The following is a 10,606-nucleotide window of genomic DNA, read 5'->3' on the forward strand; positions in this document are numbered from 1 at the left end:
ACCTCAGTCTTTGCTCTTAAGTCCTTCAACTGATTGGGTGAAGCCCACCCACATCATGGAGGGCAATCTGCTTTACTCAAGCTCTACTGATTTAAAGGTTAATCACATCTAAAAATATACCTTCATAGCAACATCTGGACTGCTGTCTGACCAAGCAACCAGACACCATAACCTAGCCAAGATGACACATCAAATTAACGATCACAGGGTTGTACCAATTTACACTCCTACCAGCACTGTTTGAGAGTTCTTGTTGCTTCACAGCATTACAAACTCTTGTAATTTTGCCAGCCTGCTTAGTGTGAACAGGCATCTCATATTAATTTGGATTTCCCTGACTACTAGAAAACTGAGCATCTTTTGTATGTTTACTGTTCTGAGTTTTCTCTTTCATTATTTGCCTTTTTAAATCCCTTGTCCAATTTTACATTGGTTCTTTGACTTTTTCTCATTGATGTATAAGATTCTTTTATAATTCTGGTTAAAAATACCTTATAGGTTATATGCATTGCAACTTTCTTCATCTTGGCTATAGATTTTAGTCACTTGGGGAGCTTTTAAAACTCTAGGCACCTCAGCTGTATCTTCATCCACATAAAATCAGAATCTCTGGGAATGGGACCTATGAATCAGTACTTTTAAAAACTCCCCAGGTGCTGACTATGTGCTTCTGAGAAACACTGTCCCAGACTGTGGCCTGAACTTTGATTTTGCCTATGGTATCTTCTGCCACACAGAAAATTTTGATTTTAATGTTTTCAGTTCACTAATCGTTTTCTTTATAGTTTCTGCTTTTCATTTGGTTTTTTTTTTCTTTACCCAATGTCACTAAATATTTCCCTATATTTTCTTCTCCCCATCTCTTTTGTAAATTAAAATTTTGTGACAAGAATTTCTCTACATATATGACTAAAATTCTTATTTTGACAGATTATCAGCATCTTTTTTCTAATGTGCTGTTATGGAACTAAGAGTAATTTTAGTAAAAGTTGTGTAAGATATTTATTTTTATGATGTGGCTATGTTATAGGTTAGAAAACTTTTTTTTTTTTTTTTTTTTTTTTTGCGGTACACGGGCCTCTCACTGTTGTGGCCTCTCCCGTTGCAGAGCACAGGCTCCGGACACGCAGGCTCAGCAGCCATGGCTCACAGGCCTAGCTGCTCCGCGGCATGTGGGATCTTCCCGGACCGGGGCACAAACCTGTGTCCCCTGCATCGGCAGGCGGACTCTCAACCACTGCGCCACCGGGGAAGCCCCAGGTGAGAAAACTTTTGATTCTAATCATTGTGTTCCAGTTTTAGAGCTTCATTTTCATTTGTGTTAATATCAAAACTTTTGAAGGGCTATGGCTTTGCTGATATTCTCTAATCCAGTTTCAGCAAGAGCTATTCATAATATGTATTGTCCCAATAAGAAATGTTTTAATTACCATTGATTAATTGGGGAAGAGGGAATACTGATAAAATATTTTCAGAGCTGAAATAGTATAAAGTGAAGTGACTATTTACTACTGGGTTCAACTCTGAACACAGGGGAGATATTTAAAGTAGTGGGAAGGTAGATTTGAAGAAGCATAGGTTGAGGCTGGAGTCTACACTTGATAAACTTGCTTAATGGACCACTATTGAGTGGATGCCTGCATTTAGCTTCCTTTGTGACTAACACCAGAAAAAGAAAATAAATCTTCACTTCTATCTTTACTGTTTTTTGGAGCCTGTTGCTTCATATTGTTTTGTTCTTTCTTCTACATACAGCCCATGTGTCAGATTTTCTTATTTTCTGTGTTTCTGTGTCCAAGTTTCTTTGCTGCCCCTTGTATTTGTCAAGACTTTTGGCTGCATGTAACTGAAACCTAAGTCAAACTAGCCTAAGCAAAAACAAACAAACAAACAAAAACCCTAATTATAGTTTCTGTTTTCATTTTTGTTGCAGCAATATGCATGTTGGTGAGGAAACTATTGTTTGGAATCATTCACTAGTGGATGAAAGAAATTTGGAAGCAAGTCAAGAGAGAACAAAATATGATTTAATAGAAGAAAGTAAAGTTGTTTGCTTTATTAATGTCACTTTATCAGATGTAGAGTCTTTTAGCCTTCCTAGAAGTACTGAAATACATTCCTTACAAAAGGACTCTCAGTGATTTAAAGCTCTCAGTCTCAGCACTATTGATTTCTTTTTATTGTGGTAAAATATACATAACATAAAATTTACTATGTTAACTATTTTTAAGTGTATAGTTTATCGGCATTAAGTACATTCACATTGTTGTACAACCATTGCCACCATCAATCTCCAGAACTTTTTCACTACTGACATTCTGGATCAAATAAGTCTTTGTTGGGCTTGAAGGGGAGTGTCTGTCCTATATATTGTAGGATGTTTAGTAGCATCCCTGCCCTCTACCCATTAGATGCCAGTAGCATCCCTCCTCCCCCCGAGTCTTGACAATCAAAAATGTCCCTAGATATTGCCAAATGTCCCCAGGAGGCAAACTTCCCCCTAGTTGAGAACCACTGATTTAAAGAGGAAAAATTTTCATTGTAAATTGTGTCATTTTAACTGTGAAGAAATAACTTTGGAGAAATGCATTATGGGCATTCATTAATATCAGACACAGAACTATTTGTAACTTGACTATGTATCAGATCAGTCATGCTTTCAGTAGTAAACAAATAGAGCATTTAATTGCCACAAGAGTGATAACATAATCACTCTGATTGGCATTGCTTCAGAATAGCTAAGACTAATCAGAAATAGTCTAGATTGGAAATGACAGCTTTACATGCATGACTGAATGTGCATGAGTGAAAAATTGTTGAAGTGTAAGGTTAAGAAGTCTATTTTAGTTTTTTATTATAATTACTGCCTATTTTATAGAGTGACATCAACTGGCTTACAGGAAAATAGCCATTCTGTGTTATTCTCAAACACAAAGAATATCCTTTGTTAAAAAATTATTTTATTTGATCTTGTTAGCCAATATATAGTAGAGTTACAGTGAACAAGACAATATAGACAAATATTTGAGTGATATATTAATATATCCCAATAACTGTGAAATTTCCCAAAGCCAAATATGATTCTATATCCTTTTCTATCCAATGTCTAAAATGATGGACTTTGAGTAGCACTTTAACTTTTAAGGCACTGAAGAACATGTCCATGTGTTGTAGAAATGTAGTGGGCTGTTATTCAAGGAACTGTAGAAATGAAGCACCTAATGTTATTCACAGTGTTACAAATAGCTGATATTTAACCCCAGGTGTGAGAACCAGTTAAGATTTTAAAAGTCAGATTTATTCCATACCAAATTAGTTCTATTATTTACTTCTAGCAATTATCAGGTTATATTATTTATAGCTGCTGCAATTCTGGAAACAAAAAAATTTTTAATATTACCCTTGGTCCCATTGATATTTGGTGAAGTCCCTTGACTTCTGTAGGCCTTAGTTTTGCATTAGTCAGATTAAGGGATTGAAATAAATCATCTTAAGGACTTTTCCACCTTTAATATACTATTATTCTCTGATAGTTTAAATTAATAGCTGGAATTAACTGAAGAGTAAAATAAAGAATATCCCTTGAGCTGTAACTATGGCTTCAATTACAGGAGGTTAACCCTTCATCCTCCCAAAGACAGAATAGCTTTTCAGTAAGTGTCTCATGGCTTAAACCTTTCAGTTTTCCATGTATGTTGAGAATGTTAGGCAGTAAAATATATTTTTTTTAAAGCCATACACTGTAAAATGAGATTTTGCAATGATGCTGTTAACATCTGTATCTTGATTCTCAAAGTATAATAGAGCAATCAGAAATGTAATAATTTAAGAAGGGGAACTGAAACTGATTCTGTTTCTATCCAATCATAGATAAGAAATTAGATTTTATTACTGACAAAAGATTAAATTTATCAGCAGAAAATATTTTATTCATAATATAATTTACTTATCCATAATTATTTAGACAATAAAAATTTTCTCCTCCTTACAGGAACTTATTATACTTGGGGGAAAGCCTAGACTGTTCTTGGATCTGTATAATAATAATATTTAAGCCAGCAGCAGCATCATTATGAATGCCATTTATTGAGCACTTATGTGCCTACACTTTACATATATTATCTCATTTAATCCTTACAGCAATTCTGTTAAGCAGGTATTATTAGCTAGAGTTGCTAAATAATTTGCACAAAGTCCCACAAGGAATAAGCCTCAGAGCCAGGATCTTTCTCCTAATTTTGCTCCTTAGCACTTCTAATCCAAACTGTAAGAAACTCAGGGAAAACAAACAAACACAATCCATCTTAATCCTTAATTCCACACGTAATTAATAGCCTAAGTAAGAGTGAAATTTCTATACTGCAGACTGAGTGGGAATTATTTTGACATACGTGATTGTCCACTTAATTACCCATACACATGACCTTCTGCATAGTATCAGATTCATCTGTCAGTCTCCAAATTAGGTTTTGGTGAGTGGTCAAAATTAAGATCACTCTTATATCCGAATGTCTGCTACTCTTTATTTCATTCTCTGTCCATAAGCAGATAGAGTGCCCACAGAAAGCTCCTGGGAGTTTAAATTAGAGGAAGACTTTCTTAGCTTCTTACAAACCTACCCTCTCTTTTGAATGGTAGTCCTTCATAGGCTTGCTTAAAGAACAGACATTTTCCCACAGCCCCCTGCTGATTCTGACTGAACAGATTCTCAACCCCCTGCTGACTGGTGAATATATTGCTTATCCTCATCTTTACTCTTTACTGACAGCCTTCATAATAACTTGTTTAGAAGACAAATGGCATGGCAGAATCTCTGACAACTCATTAAGGAAGAATACAGTAGATTTCTGCCAAATATCACTATAATTTTAATGTGAACTAACAGCAGTTTTTGTCATGATGGAAGAAGGAAAAGATGCTGCTGACAACTGCTGCCTTCTGTCAAAAGCAGCATAATGTCTCTTTGCACTGTTTTTAAAGAGAGATTTAATGACACATCAACGTATAGATTATCTATAGCATTTTGTCTCAGCACATCCCTCTTCATGGAATGCCTTTCTCTCCCGTCTCTGCTGACCTTTCCAGAGCCAGCCCAAATAGTACATTCAGTATGATCCTTTCCCTGTCCCCCATGGCACCACTTCTTCCTCTGGGATCTGGCAATGCTTTTTTTTTTTTTTAACCTCTGTTATAGCAATTAACATGTTGCAATATAGTCTGTATAATTATTTGTCTGTCAACTAGTCAACTAGAAGCTTCTTGAACACAGGGACCATGGCATACTTATTCATCTTTGCATCCCTGGCACCCAGAACAATGCAGAGAGAAGGTGCTGGGTTACTGATTGTTAAATGACTTGCCTACCATAGGATGAGTCTTTTCTCATTGGGGTCCAGACCTACTTAGAGTATGGTGATTGCGATCATGGAAACCACTGACAAGTCCCAGCTCTGCTAATTCTTTGACATGTAGCCTCTTCATTCTATAAAATGGGGGTTGTAATGGTACCTACCTCGTGGAAGTATGGTTCTGCAAGTGTTTTCAGTTTTTTTCATAGTTATAGATCTATTCAGGTTTTCTACTATTCTTGAGTCAATTAATGTAATTTATATTTTCCTGAGAATCATTCATATCTTGTTTTTATTTACTTTCATAAAGTAATAAGTAGTCTGTTGATTTCACCTATGCATTTGGTCATATCCCGTTCCTAATTTGTATATATATGTGCTCACCTGTCTTTTCCTCTTTCTAGAGAGAAATATGTCAAAATGTTAATATTTGGCTCTCTCTGGGTGATAATATTATGGGTTATTTTTATATTTTTCTGTTTTTTCCAAATATTCAGAAATCAGTAGATATGTTACTTACATATTTGCAAAAAATACTTAAAGAAAAAAACTCTTACAATTCCTGTATTTCCAAATAAGAAAACTGAGACCAGGAATATCACTTAAGTGGAACATGGTCTTAGATTGGAACGAGGAAAATTGCTGGCTCAGCCACTTTTTCCTGAGCCATGAGGTAAGAGTCATGAAACCACCATGGTTTCTCTAGTTCTCATCTGATATAAAGAAAATGAGCCACTAAACTATCTCATTTCCTCTTGTTCTCATCTTATATAAATGTGAAGTTTGTTAGAGTTGGGTAAAATATCACGAAGAATTATCACTGGGGCCTAACTCACCTTACGTGGTGGATTGAATTTTTTGGTGACTCAGCATATCGTTATCATAGAAGATAATTACTATAGTGATAAAGGACAACTTAGTTAATATGTGAGGATAATACACATGGCAATGTGTGAAACATCTGAATGTGTAATTGGAAGGTGGATGCTATTTATTTAATGTTTTAAAATTTCCTGTGACTTTATAGTAAGAGTTTTAAAGGAAAACTGGTTTTTAAAAAACTGTCTGGGAGAAGGCCCTGTTTGGTTTCCCAACTCACAGCAAACTAGAAAGAAGAGATATGCAGCTCAATTTGATTCGACAAATATTTTTGGATTATCTATTTTGAATCTCTTATTAGACCTCAAATAGAAATGTCTTAATTACCTTGTTAGGGACATAACTACTTTCAAAGAGACTTTCTACAATTAGATTTTAAATATTATTTAACTAGGTTACTACACTGTAAATCACTCAAGGAGAGGCAAGTCATCGTAACTCACCTTTTAACTCGAAGTGATTTGCCTGGTGCTGATCACATAGTAAATACAATAATAATTGTGTCCTTTTCTCCTAGGATATATATAAGCATTATGAGAGCAAAATCTTTTCCTTATTTCATTGTTTTAAGGTCATTATCAAACCTTAGACCTCTGTGTGACACAATGGAGGCGTTGTAACAGACTTTTTAAAACTAATAGTGATAATAGTGGATAACATTTATCAAATGTGCCAAACATTGTGTTGGTCCCTTAAATGAATTATTACATTGAATCCTCATGATAACTCTGTGAGTTGCTGTTAACGTCTTCATTTGACTGAGGTTTAGAGAGATTAGGTACCTTATTCAAGGTCACATAGCTTGGAAATAGTTTGGGCAGAATTTGACACAGGTCCATCTGATTCCAGAGTTTTTGCTACTTTGATCACCAAACTCAAGAAATTAGTTAAAAGAGTGAATGAGTTTTCATTCACAGAAATTTGTATTTATTTCATCACTTTTTTTTTTTTTTTTTTTTTTTTTTTTTGCGGTACACGGGCCTCTCACTGTTGTGGCCTCTCCCGTTGCGGAGCACAGGCTCTGGATGCACAGGCTCAGCGGCCATGGCTCACGGGCCCAGCTGCTCTGCGGCATGTGGGATCTTCCTGGACCGGGGCACGAACCCGTGTCCCCTGCATCAGCAGGCAGACTCTCAGCCACTGAGCCACCAGGGAAGCTCCATCGCTTTTCTTAAAAAAGAAAAGGATTTCTGATTTTATGAACACCTTCCTATGGGCAGGAACAACTGCAAGTGCCTATGAGATTTATTTTACTATACTTCAAAGACATACCATTGTTTTATGTACCAATTATGTTTCAGTTATAATTATAGGTATCATTTATGTATCAATATAGGTGTCAATTATAATTGTAAACCCCATTGAGGGTTGTTAATATCCCAATTTTAGAGATGTTGAAATATGTGCCTTAGAACAGGTAATTTGTGTGATACATACATACATGTGTTTATTGCAACGTGAAGTTTTTTCTGTAAGTTCTGAGGCAATACAGTGTAGTAGTCAAGCATGAAGACTTTGAAGCCAGTCTGCTTCTTATTTGCTTGCAGGCCTGGGAAAGTTATTTAATTTCTCTGATTTTAGATACTTCATCGATAAAATAGGGATAATAATATTTCCTCTGGATCATTCAAAGCACACTTCATTAGACCTAGCTAAGCATTTTTAGTTTGATTTCTAAAGCCTTTTGCAAAAGATGGATCTGGTTCTTTGCTTAAAATATCTATCAGCTCTCAGAGGAACTGCACCCATTATTTCTGTCTGTATTTTATTTTCAAATACTATCTTTTAGTTCAAAGACTTGTCATTGTCTTCAGGAGGTCTCCAGTTCTATGATGCCCTAAAAACAGCCATCCTATCAGGTTATTGACACTAACTGAGCTCATGGTAAGTACATGATGTTGGGACTTCCCTGGTGGTCCAGTGGATAAGACTCGGCGTTCCCAATGAAGGGGGCCCAGGTTCAATCCCTGGTCGGGGAACTAGATCCTGCATACATGCCACAACTACGAGTCCTCATGCCGCAACCAAAAAAAAAAAAAAAAATCCTGCATGACCCCGCAATGAAGATCCCGCGTGTCGCAACTAAAACCCGGCACAGCCAAAATAAAATAAAATTAATTAATTAATTTTTAAAAAGAATGTGATGTTAACGAGACACGTTTCCATGCATTCACTTCCCACTGTAAACCAGTTAATTTTACATAAAGAAAACTTCCAATCCATAACTACAGCCTACACTTCTCATTCCAGCCATCCAGGCAGGTTCTTGTTCCATATCTCTTTGCAACTGGAAGATATATAGTCATTCATATTTTCTCGATCTCTTGCTCTCTCCTCCTCTGTCTCACCAGTTAGTTTTTGTACAAATAAACCTCTTAGCTCTATTCAAGTAGCAATTGAGTAGAATTTATTTTTGTCAGATGAGGCCCTCAGGGGTCCAGTGGATCTATTTGGAATGTGCTAGGCTATTTGTTAACTAAGGTGAGCTATAATGAATTTTTGGAGGCAAAAAAATGATGTCTTTTGCTGTAAGACTAGGAAATGTTTTCTGAATTTAAGTTTAGGAACTATAAGATGTGGGGGTTTTGTTTGATTCTGTTGTATGCAATCCTGATGGCTAAGAAAGAATAAGGATGTTGACACATGTTAACTTTGGACAGAGGATGTAAGAATGACAAATTTCTTTTTGTTTCTTCCACATTTAAAACACTTCCTCTAGGATAAGAAGCCTAAATTTCTGCTCCTCTTTGAAAAGGTGAGAAACTACTTCCTGAAAACATGATTTGCTCATTATAAAACAGTGGTCCTCAACCCTGGCTGCTCATCAGGTCATCTGAAAATATTTATTTAATGACGTGCCTGAGACCAAACACAGGGATTCAAATTTAATTGTTCTGAGGCGGGACCTGGGCATTGTTATTGTTTAAAAGTGCCTCAAGTGATTCAAAATTACAGGCAGGTGTGACAGTCACTGAGGTAACGTGCTGCTTTATCTAAACATCTCCCCAATCTTTTAGTAGCTCCTTGGGAGAGGAACTGTTTGTAATACTTCATTTTATTCCTTATAGAACATTTGATTAATATTTGTAGTTTGATTGAAGATAAAAAGGAAGAAGGAAAAGATATGATCTGTTATCTGAACTTTATAATACAATGATGTAATTGTGATCAATCAGAGACTCAGTTAGTTGATTTTTGAGTATTTATCTTAGTGCCACACACGTATTTTATTATCAGGCTTAAGCTAAATTTCAATGCCTATCCCTACTATAGGAACTAGAAATTTTACATCCATGAACTGAATAATAATAGAACATGTTCCAGGACCCTTGTCAACCTGTTCAATGAACAGGTGATTGGCCATATGCCAAGGGAATCTGCTGCCCTCTAGAGGGCATTCTGCTGTGACAGATGCAAACAGAATTTCCCTATGTATATTCCAAAGTATGGGAAAAGTTATGAAAAAAGAAAACAAAAAGGTTTCATGGCCAAATCATTTGGAAGATGCTATACTATCTCCGTGTGGGGAAATAGCAATGCAAACTAACGAAATAAAGACTGAGAAGTTCTATAATAAAGAAATTTGTTTCCCACACTAATTGGATTATTTTTTCCCCTACATAACTCCTGTTGATATTTGGGGAACTAATATTTACACAAACAATATTTTGTATTAATAATCTACAAGTAAGAGTTGGGATTTGAGAAAGTAAAGAAGAAAACTTAATGAAAGATTTCTTAAATAAGCTATAAAAAGGGAACAATTGATAAAGTAGATGCAATAAAATGAAAAGATCCTACATCCATGCAGTGATGGTTTGACTGGAGGGATACAATCTGATGTGGCAGTGTGATGTGCCATGCTATAATATTCATGTTTCTCTTTCTTCTTAGTTTTTATCCTAATGAAACATTTGAGATGTTTGTACTGTTGCAAAACAAATGGAATTGTGACTTTTGCTTTATAATATATGAAGTTGACTTCATACACTGTCAAATGTACCAGGAATAACATTCAACCAAAAAGGTACGAACAGCGAGAGGCTAGGAGTAATGAGGTTCCACCCAGAAGTTCAGTTAGTAGAGGCGGACCCCATGTATGCAACTACAACTGTGCTTTCCTCAGGCTAGAATGATAGCAAGTTTAGTAGAACTAACATACTTTTAGTCAAGAGACTTGGGTTTCAATCTTTTGTGTCACTAATTTTGTGATCTTTGCCAGTTATATGCAACTCTCCTCGTGTATAAAAGGAAGACATACAGAGCTGTTGTAAGTGTTCAGTGAGATACTATATGTGAAAATGCTTCATACAGCCTCTGATATAGTAGGTGTTCAACAAATATAAGTTCAATGTAAAGATGATTGGTGAGCACAGAGA

This window comes from Mesoplodon densirostris, chromosome 11 (genome assembly GCF_025265405.1).
Source record: "Mesoplodon densirostris isolate mMesDen1 chromosome 11, mMesDen1 primary haplotype, whole genome shotgun sequence".
NCBI classification, from domain to species: Eukaryota; Metazoa; Chordata; class Mammalia; order Artiodactyla; family Ziphiidae; genus Mesoplodon; species Mesoplodon densirostris.